Below are 21347 nucleotides of genomic sequence, written 5' to 3'. Positions count from 1 at the left end.
GGACCAGAGAGGCAACCCACACCCTAATTGCTGGAGATACTTAGGCTTTGCATCTTGTCTCAATTATGGCAAGAAAGCCTTGGTAAAGGTATGGGTAGTATAAAGCACCAAGGACACCAGGAAATGAAGGAAAAGAAGCTTTAATGACTTCTGGGTGTATTACTTCATACCTTTGATGGTACTTTGGTGCAGTATTTTCCAGAGTCCTCAAAAGTTATCTATTTTATAGCCCTGATTTTAAGGTATTACCCACTCTACTGATAGTTCACAGCAACACCAGACAATGTCTGAGTTACTCTTTCACAGTGTTGTGGCATTTATCTAGTCACAGGTGAGGACTGAGTTAGCTCAGTACTTCCCAGTCATTTTCTAAGAACTAAATCTTAATTATGAATCATTCCTGAGATTGTCAAGACATGCACCTATGGATATATGGGAAAACAGAAGGGAGGGACTCTCAGCAATTTCCACCCCTGCAAAACTGTAAATTTAAGATTCCTTAGCCCTGTCATCTTTTCACTAAGTATTGCAGCAAGCAAGATGAGCTGCTGGAGAGGAGTTGTTGTTAGGCACATACAAAGCCAGAGGTGAAGTGTTGAGGAGTTTCTGGGTTTCTCTTGCTGTTGTGGCATAACTTTGATCTCATCTCCCGCGCTACTCCTAACCCTGTTCTCATCTATTCATCCTCTTACAGTGCCTATGGCTCCATTGCTCAGATCTGACATATTACTCTACAACTAAAGTCATCAGTCTACCACTCCCCATGCTCCCCATACCCTCTCCCAAAACTCCCAGTGAAGCAAATGGCTTTTTGGGATTGTGTGAATATGGAAACTCACCTTCACCATGCAGAACATCCTCCTTTCCCCACAAGCCATAGCCTTTGCTCTTCACAAAGGGGAAGGAGAGGTGGAAATGTCTTCTTTAATTAAGATGTGTTGTTGCACTTTTCCTTTGGTAATCAGAGTAAGAGAATCTGAAAATAAGAATATTCTTTTGGGGAAAGTTTAGTGGCAGACTAGGTTACATGCCCAGGGAGTAGTGCAGTTCTCAGGGACAGAAATCTTCCAAAACACCTCATAAGAAAAAATAATGCAGTGTACAGTTACATACACAATTCATTTGCATCTGAATGTCCAGCATTATCCTGGCATTGTCTTATCTACATACAGCTGCACATGAAAGACCATTACAGTTATGTCAAAACAAAGCAGCCCATTCCAGTTCCCTCCGAGCCCAGACCACGTGTCACCCGCTTCTCACTGCCACCCCTTGCTTGTCTAAAAGTAACAAGCCTCTTTCCCAGACAGCTCCCATTGATCAGCTCCTGTTGGCAATGCAAATTCCTTCCATGTGCACTCAGGCATAGCCATCAGCCTGCAGCACAAAGAGGTGGAGCTGCTCTTTGCCTTGCACAACTGGAGAATTTCCTGCTGTTTTCCCAGTCCTCCACAGGCCAGGTCTATGTGCTCCACATCAATCCAGGACATCCCATTCACTCCATGAGCTGCTGCCACAGGGCTCTCTGCAGGCAGCTTCTTCCCAGGCAGGGCCTGGATAACTTCTAGCTTTGTTTTCCTTCATGTAAAAAGACATTTTTGTTATAAAAGCAGCTCTCAATGTGTATAGAAGATAATAGGAGGAGTCTCAAATCATGGGGAATATCCCTGACCAGAGACATTTATTGTTATTGTTGGCATTTTTTGTTTTGCTTTTGGATCTCCTGAGCATCAGAGTCAAAGCTCACCACACTCAATCCTTTCTCTTCTTTCACAAAAGAACAGAAAGTATAGCAAGCACTGACCATAAAATATGAAATAAATAAGCAGTGGATAAAAGGCAGACACTCCAAATATTATTAAATTATGGATAATTTCACACTGTTTCAGAATAACCTTTTTTCCCCCTAAATTCAGCGCTCACCAATGTAGATGGAAAAAATCCTTTGGGCTTCAAAGTGGATAATGTCAGGTCACTGCTGAACACTTCAGAAATATTGTTACAAATATTTGATCAAACATAACAAGAAACATATTGCAGACCTAGATCAACCAGGTTTGAAACCAGGGTCTTAATTGTAGGGTTAAACACATCTTTAAAATCCTTATCAGTTTTATAGTGAAAGTAATTTGTCGGCTGAGACATGTGATATGCACCCGGGGTGGGTTTTTTCCTTTTTATTTCCTGTTTGTTTTTTTTTTTTTCCCCTTTTTAGGTAGCTAGATAGGTACAAACCAACAAGTCAGGAAATACTATACTACTATAAAGCTATAATGTATGCTATTTTCTGAAGGTCTTTTCAAATGCAAGAAATATTGTCCAGACAGCTTCAGGTTAAGGGAAAATAAATTTTTTTCTTTCTCTATACAGACTGAAACACTTCTGCAAAGGGCGTCATTTTGCAGTAGTGTTGAACACCAGTGTTCTCCTGAGCAAGGTTAAAGGTGCTGCTCTAGAGGATTCGTGGTACTGAAGTGGTTGAATCATTTATCACTCCTGAGTAAACATGAAGTTCAAATTTATGTTTAACAGACATGTGACCATTAAACTCACTCCACACTTTGCTGGCAGCTGCCAGAAGAGCTCTTTGTATCTGATTGCACTGTGAGGAGATGAAAATCCCTCTGCTTTAGTGTAGAGAGCTCTTCTTCTTCTCTCTCTCTCTAGACCCTGCCCAGGTTCCACTGGCTGCAGCTCCTTCTTTTGGGAATTCGCACCCAGAATCCCACACACTGACAATACTCAGGATTTGCCCTGAAGTTCCCCCTCAAGGATAACAGGCCAGCTGTGGCTTCTCATTCACTATCCAGGATCTGCCTTTTGCCCTCTCTGACTGTAGCAAGAAGCCGTGGATGCTTCCCAATATTTTGATACAAATCAATCCAGCTAAAAATGTCTCTTTTCTGTAGCAAATCCAGCTTACAGAGCAAAGTTACTGCTCATAATGCATAAAAATGCAGAAAACAAAAGACTTTCAAGGGGGCAACACTGATCTTTTTGAGATCTACTGAACTCTACACAAAACTGTCACGTGGGCAGAAATACAAGAGACTTAGATGGCATTTTGTGTTTGTTTTAGAAGGGAAATAAGTGCTGCCAACTCTTCTGAATGATGTTAAACTGTTCCTGCAGAGAGTCAAGTCTCCAGCAAACTGGACAGATGTTGTATGGGCAGTGAAAATACACCATCTTTTGTCATGTTGAAAGACTCCAGCTGAAGGGCCTTTTGTACCTCATGAAAGAAAGGCCTCCTTATGCAGAGGATGTGCTGAAAATGGGGAAAATGGGCAAGAAAAAAAAAACTGAAAAGAAAACCTGCATTGCATTTTGCATCTGAGGAGTGGAAACACAGGTCTAATGTACTGTTGAGGATACAACATGCAAAATAAAGAAAATTTGGACCGCTGCTCACTTGCAGTTCAGAGCCATAACCAAAGACTCTTGCCCACTTCTGTCCTTGTGATGATTCTGTTCCCCTCTTGTGAGCCCTGCACCAGATAAATATAGGAGGAATTTTAGCTGCATTTCATCTTGGGGACTCACAATTTAATTTCTAATTATTGCAAAACTTACTGTTGTTTCAGGCCTGTCTGGGGAAGTCACCAGTTGTGGAGTGGACAAACTATGGAAAGCCATAACTTCTCTAAAATTTTTATATTCCTCATCATTAGTCAAGATTTACATGATCCCTCTCAAGTAACCCACAGAGATTCAATGATTTTGAGAGAGAATGAAGCATCTGCTCTGACCTCCTGTGCACTTTCACACCGCTGGCCCTTGCCCAATAATGACTTTGACACTGACATATCTCCCCAGAGGCTGCCCAGGCCTGGGGACAGGCAGGGACAAGCAATCCTTTACTTGCCCTGCAGACTTTGGCCAGTGATAATTGCTGAATCCCTGTGGCGGTGTGAAAAGAGCAGAAAATAATAAGAATGGCAGGGTCTGTGACACAGACACCTGCTAAGGAAACTCAGCTTCATCTAGGCTGATCTTTCCATGCAACCTAGAGGATGTCCCCTGCATTGTGGTAACACCTGGGCAATCTTCCTCCTCCCTTCATCTCTCAGATGCTGTTGCTTTCACAGGAGTGTTTGCCTAATTGTTGGTACCTATGGGACTCCAGTCTGGCTTTATTTTTGTCACTGTCATTGCCATAGCCCACTGCTTGCAACTCTGAGTGCACTTGTAAAGAATTTCTTAATACTCTGCACACAGAGAGGATTCAAACTAAGTTTTTTTTTTTCTTTTATGCACATATCTCTATATAAAGAGGTGAGTCCTACCCACTGTGTATTCAGTCACCCTATCTAACCTGAGGCATCTAACTAAGGAACCAAATTCAGATGTCTACTTGCTGTTGGTGCATGTTATGCAGAACCCCTCATGACAAGGGGGTTGGAACCAGATGATCATTAAGGTCCCTTCTAACCCAAACCATTCTATGAATATATAAATGCACTATGGGTCCCCAGTGGGATAGATTGTCCTTTAAACTGTCCTTTAAATGTGTTCAGTGGCAGAACTGCACTCCCTGAATTAGGGATCTTCTTTATCTTTCAAGGCTTAGAGACCAGCAAACCAGAAGAAGGTCCTGGCCAACTTCTAGAAAGTTACCTCCAGGTTCTTTACTTTTCAATAAATAACTCCCATGTAATTATTTAACCTTAAAGACGCTGGGGGGAAATGGAGTGTCCTAGGCTGATGTTATGATGTTTGTATCCCCATTCGTATGTTCTGTTTATGCTGGATATTATGTTCTGTGCCTTCAAGACTGGCTCAGAAGAGTGAAAGTTTTGTTTGGATTTCTTATCAGCCTGCTCCCCCACGGCTGGCAGGACACAGAGACAGGGCAGTACATAGTGCTGCTTTTGCTTTTTGCTTGGCTTTTCACTTTGCTCTTGCTCTTGCTTCCGCTTTCCTCCTGCATTGCTCTTGCTTTTTGCTTCTGCTCATTAGTTAGTTTAGCTAAGCAGTCTGAATTTTTCCCTGAACTGTTTTTCCTTTCCCTTTTTTTGGAACTACTCGAGCCTGCTCTGGGCTGGGACCTGGGAAACACCGGGAGTTTGCACCTTGTGGCCTACAGGGCCTACTCTGGGCAGCAGCCATCCCCAGTGCCAGAGGGACCAATGCCCCCAAGAGAGACTTTCTGAATTTGTCATCTTTTTCAGAGCAGTGAAAGAGTGGTGTCATCTGGTGTTGTTCATTTTGTGTGCTGGGGGTGCTGTACCTGTTAAATAAACGGGTTCTTTCCACTTCTCTCCGAGGAATCCTTCCTGAACCGGTTGGAGGGAGGGTCTGTGTAGGTTTGCTTTCTCGAGGGGCCCCTTTTTGGAGGTTTTCTCCCAAATTTGCCCTAAACCAGGACAGAGGCGGGCAGAGGAGGAGTCCCAGGGGTGACCAGTGCGAGCTCCAGGGCTCTGGTTTGCCACCCGCAGAAGGCACAGGAGCCTGGCTGGCCCAGGGCAGCGCTGGAGCGGGGCTGTGCAGTTCCCCCTGGCACCACCGAGTGTCAGCGGAGCTCCTGGAAAGGTCTGGCTGCAGGCACTGAAAATCCTGCTCGGGAAGGGCCCTCCAGCGTTTTCCCTTCTTTTGTACAGTTTTCCTTTCTTTTGTACAGTTTTCCCTTTTTTGTATTGTTCATGTGCGGTGAGAGATGGAGGAGTTATTTCAGAGGGTGATCTGTCCGGTTGTTGTGTGCCTGCTGCTCCCAAAGCCAGCCCGGGAACAGCCCCAGCCTTTGGTGTATTTCTGGTGCTTCTCCAAATTACAGCCATGCAAATATTCAGCTCATAGGGTCGGGAGGCAAAAGCTGAGGGATGTCTGACCCAGATTCACCTTTGATGTGAAAATCATGACGGTCTAAAGGGCCTTAAGTGTCTAAGCTGTTGCTAGTTGAAGTGGTCAGCTTGCCAGCTCAGTTTTACAAAAGCTTTCTGACAAAAGCCCCCTGCTAACTTAACAGCTTCAGCAGTAGAATATTAAGGATGAACATAAACTAAGACAGCTGGAAAGAGCAGGCACCCATAGTGGCTGGGCAAAGTCATACCAACATTACTGCCTGTTACTCTGGGAGGATGATACTGCCAGAATGGGAGCAGGGAGAGAAGCTGGAATGCAAAAAACAGAGGTGTCTCCTGTATCTACATGATCTCAGGATCTTACAGGTACACAGAAACGTGTGCTGTGTGAGGGGAGGATGGATCAGCTGTTACTCCTGCAATTTTCACTGCTTAATACCAAATAAGTCAAAGCCAAAACATTCCCTGTAATAGGTATTGTGGACTCCCCTACCTGGAGACTTTTGTCTCCACAACAAGAGGGTAATAACTTTGTTTCATTCCCTTTATTTTATGCAGTGGTGAATTACAGAAGCTAAAGTTTCGGCCTTTAGGTTTAAAATCAGACAGGTGCAGGGTTATGCTGACACGCTGGGGGTTTTTGGGAGAACTTAGTCTAAGTGTTATTTTGTGGTTTGCTTTTTCATTTCATGTTTAGCTAAGTTAAAATCAAGAGGATTCAAAAGCAGCTATTTTCTACCTCAATGACAAGCACTGAGGATTCAAATGATGCATGATTTTAACAGTTCTACTACATTCTTTGCTAAAAAATTCCAGAACTTTTAATTTTTATTTAAATAGGAGTTGTCCAGGCTAAGGGTTTCTTTAAAAAACCAAAAAATAACAATAATAAAATAATAAATTCAACCCCCCCTCCCTCCAATACCAACTATTAATGTTATTCCAAGCTGGTTTTTTCTGAGCTAGCTACTTTTATTGGCAGAGAGGAAGAAAAAAGTTCATTGCATCTTCATCCCTCTATACATAAAAAAGAGAATTCCTGAGACTGATGTAAATTCTTAATTTTAGGCTTCCTCATCTACAAACAGTGCATGAGAGAGGGGACAACATACAGGGATCAAGTAGACCAGAAGTTTGTGGGGAAAGTTGTAACAGGATTCACTGTCTGGGGGACTAGACAGGAAAATTTGAAGACTCCCATCTCTAAAAGTTCAAATATCTGCCCATGGGGATAACCCAAACCTAATTTCCTTAAAATTTCAGCTGTCCACATGCTGTGAGACGTGTTTTAGCCAAGGCCGTGCTAATCTTGAGTCAAAGCACACTCTGTTGACAGTACAGAGAATTTGATGCACTCAATGTGGACAACACAACCTCCATGAATCCCTCTTGTTGTTAATTCCGTGATATGACATGAAAAATATTAAAAAAACCAAGATAAAACAAAATTAATCAAACTCCAAACCATATTTCATATTAGACAAAAATATTTAAGCCTAATTTCTGGTGGAATAAATCTGACTCCGCTCACTTTGTGTCCACTTTGTGTCTCAGTAGTTTACCCAAGCTGATGACCCGGATCTTTATTTTAAGTAACAGAACACTTGGAAATCTGGAGAATATTTATGTAATTTTAACACAATCTTTAAGGCACCTCCATTAATATTTTCTAAAAGCCAAACTCATCAATTTTCTTCGATTTGGAGGGGGTTTTTTTAAAGCTGACTTTTCTGCCTGGTTCAAACATCACCAAAAGTTTCTCTCTGGCCACTGCACTTGCACTGTCTCTCACTCTGAAATTTGGGGAAAGACTTAAATCTTGTTTGCGAGCTTCTCCTGTGTGCCCAGGAACCGCCCGAAACTCGAGGATTTTGCTCGTCTCCTTTCAGCTCTGCTGCCACAGGATGGCACCAAAGCCCAAGGAAAAGTCTTGGGCTGTAAGGTGGGGTTGGGAGAGGAGAGCATCACTTCAGGATGATGGAATCCTGCCCCCAGATCCTTCCAGCACCGCAGGACATTGGGGAGCAATCTGAATATCTCAGCTTCAGGTCCATGGCGCAGCAACCCAGATGGCTTCTGTCAGCTTTTCTCTAGGACTCAACTTGTGTTAAGTCATTGTTAAATTAATTCACAAAGTTCCTCTTCAAATTAGGCAATGGGATTTCTGACCCGTCAAAAAAACTTCCAATTTTCCTCAGAGTTCTCTGTGTGAAGGACTGGGTTTCATTTCTCAGCTGTCACTATGTATACATGAAACACAAGGGCAGTTTAGTCCAGAAATTGGGGTACAGACTGGACCTGTAGGATCACCTCTCTAACATGGGGTGGCCCAGGTAGCTGGAGATGCTATCAGATGCTTTATGCCTATGACATCTTTTTGGGGAGGAAAAAAAGGAACAACTCCACTTTTGAGCATCATGCGGGACAGAGCCCATTAAACTGAGCTCTAAATCACAGTTTAATTAAATAAGAAGCACAGGTACAAAGACGAGCTGCAAGTGGGCCTGGGTCTTGTTATTGCCCCAGAGACAGCACCAGACTTTTGAAAAGCCAGATAAATCGGCATTTCTGTTGCTTGTGCTTCAGCTCCTTATGCCAGCAAGGGCAGCATAAGGAGCAATGGGTGGTTCCAGGTGTCCCCTGAAGTGTTGCTGTCCTGTTTGGCTGCAGTGGCACTGGGACACACCTACAGCTCTTCCCCTGAGCAAGAGGGAAGGGACAACAAGGTCTGAAGTGCCGAGGTGTTTCCTTCCTGCCCGCTCCCTGGGCAGATACCTGCTGTCCCATACACGGGGCTTGTGGCAGGAGCCTCAGATCTTAGCTTTGATAAACATTTTAAAGAACAACAAACCTAAGAAATTTGTTCTTCCCCTGTGGCTGGAGTGACCAAAGCAGGCTCTCAGTTGTCCCATTGTACCTGGGAAACTCCCAGGCAAAGCAAGTTGGCACCAGTGCTGAAGAAGGCCCAGAACCAAGAAAAAAGGCATTCAATGAGGATTTACATGTTAGAGTTGAAGCTATTTCTGGGACCTCTGTGTCTTACTCTTTTATATCTGCATCACCCCAATGGGATAATTTGTATTTTTGTTTGCTATAACCAAGGCACATGCAATTAATAATGCTTTTTCTGCACTGTTCTGCTTATAAAGCCCTTTCTTGTGAAGGCATTGCCAAGTATTGCAGAAACATCATGCAGGGCTAGTCATGGACACATGCTTGTACACACAGAGAAATGTATATTCCAATATATATACATGTACATTAATTCATATGTGGACATATAAATATAAATAAATAAATAAATAAATAAATAAATATATATATATATATATATATATATATATATATATATGCGCAGTGGTGGGTTTGTCTCTGGTGCATGCTGAGAAGATGTGATGTTTTTCCACATTTCCTGGGTAAGGAACAGGACCAGCAGCTGCATCTGCCAAGTCTCAGCTCCCATGCATTGTGACTGCCACAGGTTTGGGTCTCACCAACTGCATCTCTGCTGCTGTTATTGTCATTTTAATTAAATGAAAATTTTACCAGAGTCCCTGAGCAAAGACATGAGAGTGTTATTTCTGAAGTACACAGTTTAAAGGAAGTATCAACTTGTCATGGTTTTCACTTAGAAGGGAAAGTATTTTAACAAACATAACACATGAATAATTTTAAGTACACTTAACCAGTTAAGAGCACAGAATAAAGCAAATTTCAGTTGTACCACAGTGACTTCAGAGTAAAAGAAGTTCAGATTGAGAGGTCTGAGATCAACACCTACAGTGTCACCTCAAGAAAGGGATCTCAGAGGAGCAGCCATGCAAAGAGAGCAGGGAAGGACTTAGAGGGTGTAACATCTGAGTTTGTGTTTGTCAGTCCCCCTCTCCCACTTCTCCTGAGGAAAGTTTTCTGTAGCTTTTTATTTTCAGGAAAGAAGGACAAGCACCCACTCGTTCGGGGTGTAGCAAGTTCACCACCCTATTGACACTCCTTCAGCACTGAAAGCCTTCTGCCTCCACCCAGCAAATTTCACACGATCAGGGTTTTAGTCTCTACCGCTTCCAAGTGCATCTAACAAAGACATTGGCCAGCTAAGCTGCTGCTCCCAGAGCTTAGCTCAGGCTGTTACAAAACTGGTAATGCTCAAGCTATGGGACTTGGTGGCCTCAGGCTAAACCTTCAAATCCCAGGGCTTGTCCTTCCCTGTGGTCAGAGTCTCCTGGGTGGGCAGCAGGGTGTGATTGAAACTGCAGCCCTTGAAATCCCTGGCTTATCAATTCCAGTCTCCTGTAAAATCAAAAGATCAAAAATTCCTTCAAACTAGAGTGCAAAAGCTTTTGGCCAGTGGCTAATAATAGCAAACCAATCCCCTTCAGCCCTCCCTGCTCATGAGGGTATTTTAACAGGGAATCTGTGCCACAGCTGGACATCCCAGAGCTGATAACTGTGACTGACTCTGGGGACCTGGATTCTAATCACAGAGGCTGAGCCTGCCTGTTTATAAGATCCCAACATGAACTCAGACCACTCAGTTCCTGCTTTCTGTGGTACAAAGGGGTGAAAAAACACTGTTTCTTAAACAACTCCTCAGGCCTTATCCTTGGGAATTTTCTCTTGCATTCCTGCAGTCTTTACTCCCTGCCTTAAGGAATAAGTTGTTTACTGTAGTAAGTGCCACACAAAGCTTTTGAGGTGGATATTGAGGTCCCTGCAGGGCCTTGCACTGTGCAGCCCAGGCTCCCCTCTGGTGTTCTCTGTAGTCCTACAAAAGGAATCATGTGTTTCCAAATGAACACAACTGGGTGAGTGTTTGCAGGATGAAAGCCCAGCCTCACTTCCTACCTGTAGGAAGCTGGAAGTCACTGTAAGTCAATGCAGAGAGCAGGATTTATGATTGACATGGTGAAACTGCCAGGGTCAGGATCTTATGATATAAACCACCCACTATTTAATCCTAGGCAAACAATGGGCTCTCCCACCCACATCAAGGAGTGCTGCCTTGACAAGGACTCTCTGCATGTTTGCAATGTCTGTTTTAAGAGCCAAACATGACATGGTAATGACTTGGCATCCGGGACTTGGGGAAGCTGGGGGATTAATTTTGGCCACTAAACACAGAAATCTGACATTCAATGTCCTGGGCTTCCCAGAGGGAATGTGGTGCCAGTTGTGGTGGTTTCAGGGGGATGTGAGTGCTGGATGTGTCCTACTGGAGACCTCCCTTGTCCCACTACACCAGAGATGGCTCTGCTTCAATCCAGGAGCAACAGCAGCTCTACAGGCCTTGCTAGATATGGAGGGTTTGGATTTTTATCTGTTTTGGATTCAGTTTGGATTTTTATCTGAGTACAAGAGAACAGGGATGTGCCTGATGAAAATGTAGTGGCATCAGCCAGTGAAAGGCATCAGGCAAACAGGCTTCATCTCCTTCAGTCATTAGCAGATATTTGTAACCACTGTAGAGAATGATGGTCTTAGTGCTGAAAAAGTACTTTGTCTGGAAGGCAAGTGTGATCAGTAGTACCCTTCCCTGAGAGTGCCTCAAGACACTCACTGTCCAATATTTCTGATTTTTTAATACTGCCACTTGTCATCAAAAATACCTAAGCATCATCTTAAACAGGCTGGCCAGGTTCAGCCTTCACCTGAGAGCTGCCAGGGTTAATCTATAAGATCATCTTGTAGGAACAATACTAGTGAAATGTAATACATAACTAACACAAATTAAACATCTTGGACACAGATGGAAACTGTGAAATCTCTAAATCTCAAAGAAGTCTTTCAACTTGAATTTTTTTCCTAATCGATTCTACGATTATTGGATAAATAAACTCTGTGATTGTTCAGCACATAAACACCCTTTGTTAAATGTGTCCGTCAATAGACAATTCATATAAATGATACTAACTATCATCAAAGGAGTAATAACACCTTTATTGATGAATAAATCTCTAAAAGACAGATCAAATGGAGGTTAACTAGCCATGCATGACATTAGCAGGAATTAGTCTAAAAACAGCCTTGCAGGCATGCTGGCTACTGTACCTGGGGTGGAAACTTCCTGGGCCATGCTCATGGAAGGACCTGCAAGGTCAAAAAGCCCTGCAGAGGCCATGCTGGTTATTTTCCAGTACATAGTCTGGCAACATTACTTCTGTATTTTTCTGTGGATGTTTAGACATTTTTGACATGGATAGTCTTTTAGCATGTCTGAAGAGCAGTAAGATGTGGGTGGCAAGCCACCAAGCTGTGCACACACCCCTGTGGACTGAGCTCTCCAGCCAACAGCTGTCCCTGGGAAAACTGCCTGGCTTCACCCAGCCTGGCAGAGCAGGGGGTGGCACATGAACAGGGGTGACCTGAACACAGTCACACCTGCAGTCTTTGAATGTGGCTGAAAAGTTCACGGGACCCACAGTCCTGACTTTTTCCTCCCTCAACAAAATTCAGTGAGATCCCAAAGTCCATGTAAGATGTTAGACAGGAACATGAAATAGCTCTTTAAAAACCTGGGGGTCTGTTTAGACAGGAATGACCTCCACAGAGAAGGGCTTAGAAAAAAAAATTCTCAACAGCAACAGGTGATATGAAGGAAATAAAAATGATACTTTTTCACAGGAAAGCCAATGGTGGGACAGTAACTGGGTGGAAAGGAAATATTCATAAGCCACAAAGTGGTGTTCTGCTGTTGTTTTTGCATACATGACTCTCTTGATCTGTATCCCAGAGATGTGTTCCAGCTGCAGTATGATTTTTTCTCAGAGCTGTGGCAAATTAGTTGGAGAGTTTATGCCTCTGGTGACACACCAACAAATGCTTCCCAGCACCTGCACCCATGACAGGACAGTGAAAAAGAAGTGCTGACAGAAGGTGGAGGGAGTTGATCCTTCCCCTTTATTCAGCATTGGTGAAGCCACATCTGGAGCACCATGTCCAGTTCTGGGCTCCTCCTGCCAGAGAGACACGGACAGACTGGAGAGAGATCTGTGAGCATGTCTGAACATGATTAAGGGTCTAGAGCATCTCTCCCCACAGCAGAGGAGCCTCTGGTATCCCAGTGCTCTGCTGCAAAGTGTTCAGAGACAGTGCCCCACTTCCAGCAAACTCCTCTCAGCCACTTGAGAGGCCAGTGGTGTGCTTTTGCCTTTGCCATGGAGATGTATTACAGCCAATAATAAGCAATGAGCTCTTTTTCCCACATAAGATGAAATCAATGCACATTAGAATAGTTAGGTTGGAATTACACAGCATATTAATGACCCACTTGGTAACTACCAGTGATGAAAACTGGCAGGACAAATGATTTCTCTGTGCACAGAGAGTTCCAAATAGGACATTGGGGTCTCTATGTGAGAGGATCACCAACACCACCGGAGCTGTTTGTAGCTGGGACTGTGTTTCTGAATCTTCAGGCTACTCCAGAATTGCCTGTTTAGTCAGATGGAAATTCCATCTTCAGCTGTGCAAACATCAGCTCTCATATCTTTCTCCACTGGCTACAGATGGTTCCAGCTCTCCAGACCATGAGCTGCCATATCAGCCCAGATGCCAGGGCAGGTTTGCCATGGTTTTGCCTGCAGTGTTCAGATGCTCCCCAGTATTTTGCATGGACATTTTGGGTAGACTCATGCTGCCTGGAGCTTGCATTCATAGCTCTTCACTCCCTTCTGCCCCAGATATGAACTGAGGGAAGCCACTTGTTTGACACCAGGTCAGGCACAGCAGCCCCCTGACCACTACCTTTGTAGATACTGCAAAGCAGTGGAAAATCAGAGAAATTATGACACAGGAACATAATATTGGAGGCAGGCAAGGTGGAGCAAGCCTTAATGGTAAGAAATGAAAGTAAAACTCAAGGGAAAAAAAAACAGAAAGGTCAGCTCTTCTTTTTCTGACAGTGATGACATGCAAAAAAAAAAAAAAGCTAATTTGGAAAAATTTTACTAGAGAATTGCTATCTGCTTCAGTGGTCTTCAAGCATATAATGCCAGAGTGTGTTGCACACTGGCTTTGCCTGCTCTGTTCCAGAATATGCAAAGTGACCCACAAATGGCCAATTGTCTGCAGTACCAATCTGCAAAATGCTTGTACTTTGGCTTTTCCCTGCAGTTTTAGTTGAATGAAGGCAGGCAGTTTCAGAGGAGTATCACAACATGACATTCACAAATCTCACTGAAATTTAAGTACTCAGATCCTTTATAAAACCATCCTTGAAGCACCAGAGTGATCAGAAGAGACAGTTTGATAGACCTGGAGACTATTCTGAAGTTATGTACAAACTAAACATAGCAGACAATGTTATCCCTACCTTTTTTAGCCTTTTCACCTCAGGAGCAGGATCACACAGTTGTGAGTGTATATCCCATGGGTAGAGACCTCAGGTTTTAACAACAACGCTGTGCTGGCCTGCAGTAGGGTCAAAGCTACAGAAGTCTCTGTTAATCATCTCTGCAGCCACCCTGAGCATTTGTGGGTGGTTCTTTGCAGGATTTTTATGTTATGTTGGGTCTGTGTGACCCCACATGTCCTCATCACAGAGCTGTAGCATTGATCAGGCAATTCTCACTGTGGTGCCATAGAATTTCTTGCTAACAGTGCCTTTGTCTGTTTTCCTTGCCTATAATGATGTCATTAATGAAAGCCAGCCTTCCAGTGCCCTGACACTTCCCTGCATCACTCAATAAGAAGGGCCAAACAAAGTAAATTTAAGGGCTGGACTCTTTCTAAACTAGGTAAAATAACATTTGCTAGAGCCAGCAGTCCTGGAGCAATCATTCCAGCTGTGCTTCTACATTCTCCCTCCTAAAAACAAGCACTGGGCTGGTAGAAGGAATGACCCAGCTGCTCTCCTACCAAGCTCTCTCCATGTCAAGATTCACAGAGTTTTACAGTGAAAAACTGAAGCACTGTGGGCTGGAATCATGCCTTTAAATCACCTGCCTTTAAATAGAAATCACATGGACACCTGCACCTCATCTATTCCCAGGCTCACCTCTCAGCCTTAGAGGCATTTCTGGAGTCTGAGCTGCTTTAGTATTTGTTCTCAGATCTTCAGAAACATGTTGCTATTATTTTGAATTGTGTAACCCAATTATGAATTGTAATAGCCGAATTAATATTACTGTTAATAATGCTAGGTATTGTCAGGATCTAGAGAAGGAGAATGGAATGGAATGGAATGGAATGGAATGGAATGGAATGGAATAGAATAGAATAGAATAGAATAGAATAGAATAGAATAGAATAGAATAGAATAGTCTCTGAAAAGCATCTATCACTTTAGTATCTCACATGAACAGCTGAATAAGGAGTTTTCTGGGAAAAAACCCTCACACTTCAGAAGCTGATCCAGAGTGAAATCCAGATCTTGATGCTGGGATTCTGCATTTCTCTAGAAATTCAACAGTAGTTACATATTGGGATTTGGGACTCAGTTCAGATATCAGTTTTTATGATGGTACTTATCCTAAAGCAAGCAATAATGATTTTATGGTAATTATCCTCCTGCCATCTGGTAAACAACACAATGCTACAGCATGTGATACCATGTTTTTGCTGATCCTGACTGATCCCTCTTTGAGGCACTGTTAACATAGACAACATTTTGTTTTCCCATAGGAGCTGCTTGGAGGACAATTAGTTGAATCCACTACTCTAATCATGTGGATTTGTTTTGGAGCAAGACAATCTCATAATACAAAATGCCTATTTCAGTTTGAACAAGCAGATTTATTAAAGCTTTTACGTGCACACTGTGTAGCTACCATACACAAAATTAAAATCCATCTGGAGTCAAGAGAATATACAAGCAAACTAAATACTACAAGGGCAATAATATTACTAGCTCTCACATCAAGCTTGCAGTCAGTGTAATATTTTATTGTTATTCATAAGAAAATAAAATAATACTAATACTTTCTGCTCATGGCCAGGTCCTGACACACTTACACAGCAAAGGCCATCTTTTTTTAACAACTTCTGTGCCTGCTTTGCTTTCCATGCTGGGCAATTCTAAGGCTGTGAAAGGCTCTGTTCATAGTACACTGAGGCACAGGCTGGGACTGGCACAGCCAGGTTTGACCTCAGAGCTGTGAGGCTGATTCCCTGCTGGGCTGGGACCCTCAGCACCTCCAGCAGTGCCCAAGGCCATTTCTTGACTTACTGCAACCACAACATCCCTTTGCCCTTCACAAACACTCCTCTCAGAATCTGTTACCCTGAGCCAGTAGGAGAATAAAATGGTTCATGCAATTCTACTCCAGGATGACTTTATTCAGCCTGATTAATTATAAGGTATAGTATCTAATCCCCAAATTTAGCATGGTGCTTCTGTTCTAATTATACTCTCTGGTACCTTAATTTTCTCTTTATAGCCCAGCTAAAAATAGTTCATACACATTTTTGCATTATCCTCAGGCCAAGAGGGAAATAAATCCAGCATTTAACACTCGATCCCACAGACAATCACAATTTATTCAACCTTAAGGCTCCTGGGACATGCTTGGAAATCCATTCCCCCAAGCAAGACACTCCCCAGACAATGCTGGGGCAGATTTGTCCAGTCCTTATGCTGCACAGAGGAAAGTTAGTGCTGGGAAGGGGTCTGGACATCCACAAAGAGTGAACACATTGGATGCTGCTATTGCCTTCTGGACACAATGGAATGATGTGGCCAGTCTAAGCAGCTTGTCCAAAACCTCAGAAAGAATCAGTGTCAGGATTAGAAATAAAACTTTCTGGAGTCTAGTCAATATTTTTTACCTCCTAAATTACAAAACTGAGGCAGGGCTCAGATAAAGTCACCAGTAGCTGTATTTTCACAAATCTTCTGCCCTACTCTTCATTGATGTACCTTATTGTAGGGTTCATCCCTACAACGTTTTCTCCTCCAAATACACCATTATAACAGAATAGGGGGCAGACTTAGATACAACTGCAAGAAAGGACTTCAATGTATCTTTGGATCTTTTATAGCTTCTGGATAATCCCATGGGAATATAGCCACAGTTGTGTGGAAGGGTTGTACTGGCTGAATTTTGGGGCGATAGAGCCGTGCCCTGGGTGGTTCAGCTGCTGTGACGGGGGTGAAGAGTCAAAGACACACTGGGTGGCTTTGGTGGGAGATTAGATCTGAAAGCAAAGCCAGAGAGGTTGCAAACAGCAACACCATTTATTGAGATTGCATTTGAGCTGTACAACCATTACATTAACACAGTCCAGCAAGAAAGAAGTCAGCTCAGCCAGGCACATCTTTGAACTGCAGAATCATCAGGTCTGGGCTGTGCTGAGCTGCTCTGCTGAAAGGCTGTGCCACCGTGGGCTTTGCCTGGTGTGCTGTTTGCCCTTCCTGTGTTACTGCTGTTTTCACCTACTTCCCCTTAGGGCCTGGGTGATTCTCTGAGATAGCTCTGAAAAGGTGAAGTATAGCTGCTGGAGAGAACTGAAAACATGACTCAGCTCCTGAAGTTAAACAAGATTTACTTTGGGACATTGTCCTAACACAGCCATGGGTTGTTTTGTCATTTTGAGCCTTTATAAATTTTCTTTGCAGCATATTCAGTAACAGTGCAGCTCTGATCTACTGTGTGTCCATCATGCTAAGCATTATCTAAAAGTCAGGTATGAAATCTGTTTGGAGAGCTGCCCCTGAATTTTACTAAGGACCAAGTTACACTTAATTTGCAAATACATTCGAGTTCCTTTTTATCATTTTAATACTTGAGGAAAGGATATGTGGAGAAGGAAAAGAAGGAATAGAAAGTCAGTGCAGTATCTTCATTTCCCTAATGTGCCATGTACTTCCCCACTTGTTGTCACTTACTTAAATGTATAATCACCATATTGTTTTGATAGGGCTAATTGCTTTCTTTGGGTTCCTTTCTGTCTCATTAGGCCAATTTTCTGTTCCCATCCTTTTTGTGATAATACAAAGAATTATAAAAACAACATTAGAACCAGCCCTAGTGCTGCCTGTCAGATGCTTTCCACAGTAGAGCTGCTGCATCTGCATTTCATTTTACATCTCATATTTATTTCCCCCTGCATTATGCACAGGGTTGATGTTTGTATTCTGCTCTGATGCAAACAATAATGTGTGATTTAGAAAGAGCAGAATTAGGAAACAAATTTAAATCAAAATAAAATAGCTGGCTGAAGAAAAATGAGAGAAAAAAAAAGAATGTTGAGATTGAAATGCTCTGGAGTAACAGTTTTGAATTTTACAGGGTCTCCAAAAATATTTTGGATCCTCAGATCTTAGACTGCACCCACACCACAACAAATGCAGCTGGCAGGAAGTTTGGATTGTGCTTCAGACAGATAAAATATCATTAATTTAGCAAACCTTGCTGTATTTCCTTAGCACTGATTTCAAAAACAGTGTTGAGGTTTGGGTTCAAAACACAGAAATCTGGTATAAAAATGGATTTCATTTCAAGCTTTAGCTGGTTCCTACACCAAATTACTGTAGCCTTTGCTTATGTGTGAAGCAAAAATGCATTTTAAAATATCGTGGACATTTTTCTCTTCAAAAATTTTGCTGATATTTAATTATAGAGATAGGTATAAATATAGAGATAAGTATAGAAAGTATCTTCATTTAAGCTTTTATTTTCAAAATACACAATTAAAAATATAGATTTAATATTTTATTCATCCCAAAGTCTTTACATCAGCTCCACAAAGCACATATTAATGCCTTTCATATTAATAAGAAAATTCCTACACATGCTTCCATGCATTAAATATTTTCTTGATAAACAATTTTATTTGTGAGGAGCTCCCTTGCAGATGGAGGCTGAAATTCTCTCTCCCCCAAACCAAAAGGAATCCTTCCCTTGACCTCCAGAGAGTCAGCCTTTTAGGGACAACTGACAAATATGTCCTGAGCTAGAAAGTACAAGCTGTGAGGGTGAAAACAGGCTATGAATGGAAGGATTCCCGCATGGGTCTGTAGAATGAGGGTCAAATCCTCAGCTGGTGCATAGTGCTTCTCTTCTACCTCTCCCGCAGATTTCCTTCCCAAGGCTGGTATTATCACATTCAGCACCCCATCCCAAACCCCCTGACCCACAATTCAAAGTGTTCAAATTACAGCATCCCACTATTTTCCCCACCTTTTCAAATGCAAGATTTTACACAAAGCATCAGCTGACAGAGGAAATGTGGTCTTATTTGGACAACCTTGTTCTCTGAGCCTGCCAACTGCTCCGAGCTAAACAATCAATGCTGTCCTTCTCAACTTTTTCCTTTCCAATTAATTAATTTAAATTGACCATTAAGTCAGCAGAGTTTTTGATTGATATTTTCATTAACAACCCTCTCATGCAGACCTGTCCAACACCTAAGAAATGTATGATAATGTCCAATCTGCATGAAGGGGTCTGAGCATCTCCCTTCACCTCTCAGTGCTAGTGAGTTATTACTCGAATTGTGCTTGCTGTTTCATTGAGTGTAATTTGAATACAGATTAGCTGCCCCAGTGTTCCAGAGCTTTGGCATTATCATTACTGGGGACAGTAATTTGACTGATGAACACACAGGTTATCACAAGGTCATCACCTTCACAGTATTGGAATGGTCCATCGTCCCAATTTTGGAGGGAAGGAGGCTAAACCTTTCAATAGCAAAATTAAGTCCTGTAAATTAACTTGTCCGATAACTTATTGAATAAATCCTTTACTAATTAAAGAACCAATAGGACCCTTTGTTCTCAGATCTTCAAAGGCTTTATTAAAATCAATGAAGTAATATCAATTTAACAGTATTTTTTTTTGTAACAGGAATTGAGATCCTTCATCCAATTAGACTCAAATGTTCTGTATATGTAAAATGATTTTAAATGTTAGATGGCAAAAAGGAAGATACTGAGATTATTCTGTGAAAGCAATTATCTGCCAGCCACGCCTCTCAAAAGACTTGCTTTTGCTTTATTAGCACTCAGAAAGTGAAAATGCAACAGAAAATTTGCTTCATACTCACAAATTTGTATTTTGTGGGACAGGCGACGGTGCCACACTCTGACAATATTGTGCTTATCCTGCTCTGGCATTTTATCCACTATAAAAGAGCATTCAGAAATGCAACCATATTAAAGAAAATGCAAAATCTGTACTACTACAATACACAATATGAAGCATAAACAACCATTTACAAACATCAGTGGGGCTGGCACCTTGATTTGCTCTCTGCAGCTGAAGCAGCTCTTTGGTGACACATGAAATGAGTGTGGGGGCCTCAAACCAGTCTCAGCTGGTCTGCACCAAAACATCTGTTTGTGCACTTGGCACTATTTGTTGACCAAGACATTAGGTATATAATAAGTTATATTTTAGGGGAAAAGATATGGAGACATAAAGAAGTCATTATAATGTCCAACTACATCAAGTATGGCTCCTAATAAAGGCATCAGTTTTATTTTTCCAAACATAACAATTCTCTTGGAAATGTTTTTTTCAAGCATATAGTTGCATTTAATGTGTCTGGAAGAATTCAAGGGAAAAGGTTTTATTAATTTTTAATAAAAAATTTGAAAATATTTGTTTCATTATTTTGAAGAAACGCGTTCTCTTGAAGATAAACAAAACCCTCTGAAATTAAATTTTTGTGCATGCTAATACAAAATTAATAGAAAAAAATTGCTGTCTATTGTTATCAATAGATGAAATTACATTTTTAAAATTGTGAAGAATCATAAATGTTTTAATTGAATCTTTTAGAGCGATGACAATAGAAATATCCTTTTGACTGTGGTGGTACCCAGACATGAATATTTTAGTGAGAATAAGATGAAGATTAAAATGTGAAAAACCAAAACACACCACTTCTGCCTGCTAAAACACATACATGAAAATTGCCTGTCTGACCATTAATCTGATCCCAACACCTTCAGTGAAAAAGTAAAGCAACATTTTAAAATTACTATTGCACCTATAGGGTAAAATTTCCTTAGTATCATAATTTTACAATTTCTTTAATTATGGAGAAAATGTCTCTGTTTCAGTTATCCCAGAGAAACATTTTGAGATTGGGAACTCTCTTGGGAAGTAGGAGATGAGCAGGGCACTGGACCCAAAATCCTGGTAGTGCCAGTAATGCTCTCAGCACTGAGTCCTTCTGGAAAAGTGTGTCATCCATCAGTCCTCAGGAATTAAAAGATAAAGATGGGTAATATGGACAGAGAGAAGGAACACCTCTGTGCCCTTTGGAAATTGGCCTGGTGTTACCAGCAGAGGGATTTGAAAGTGAATTCCTGTTAAAAAGACTTTGCTGGAATTGCTTTGAAAATGCTGTCACTAAAGTGGACCAACTTCATGAGGTGGGTGCAAAAAAGCTTCTCTACAACAGAATTCACTGATGTTTTTGTCACATCTCGATTTTAAAACTATTCTAAATGTATCCAAATTAATCTTCCATACCACTTCATCCTGCATTCTCACTGCATATTATTTTTGACATTCACAGCACTTTGCCAACATTAGCTAATTAATTCTCAAAATATTCCTCTGAGGACAGCAAGTAAACACCATTATCCCTCTTTTAAACTGA

The sequence above is a fragment of the Camarhynchus parvulus genome, chromosome 4 (genome assembly GCF_901933205.1).
Source record: "Camarhynchus parvulus chromosome 4, STF_HiC, whole genome shotgun sequence".
Taxonomy (NCBI): Eukaryota; Metazoa; Chordata; class Aves; order Passeriformes; family Thraupidae; genus Camarhynchus; species Camarhynchus parvulus.
This window is presented reverse-complemented; position numbering follows the sequence as displayed.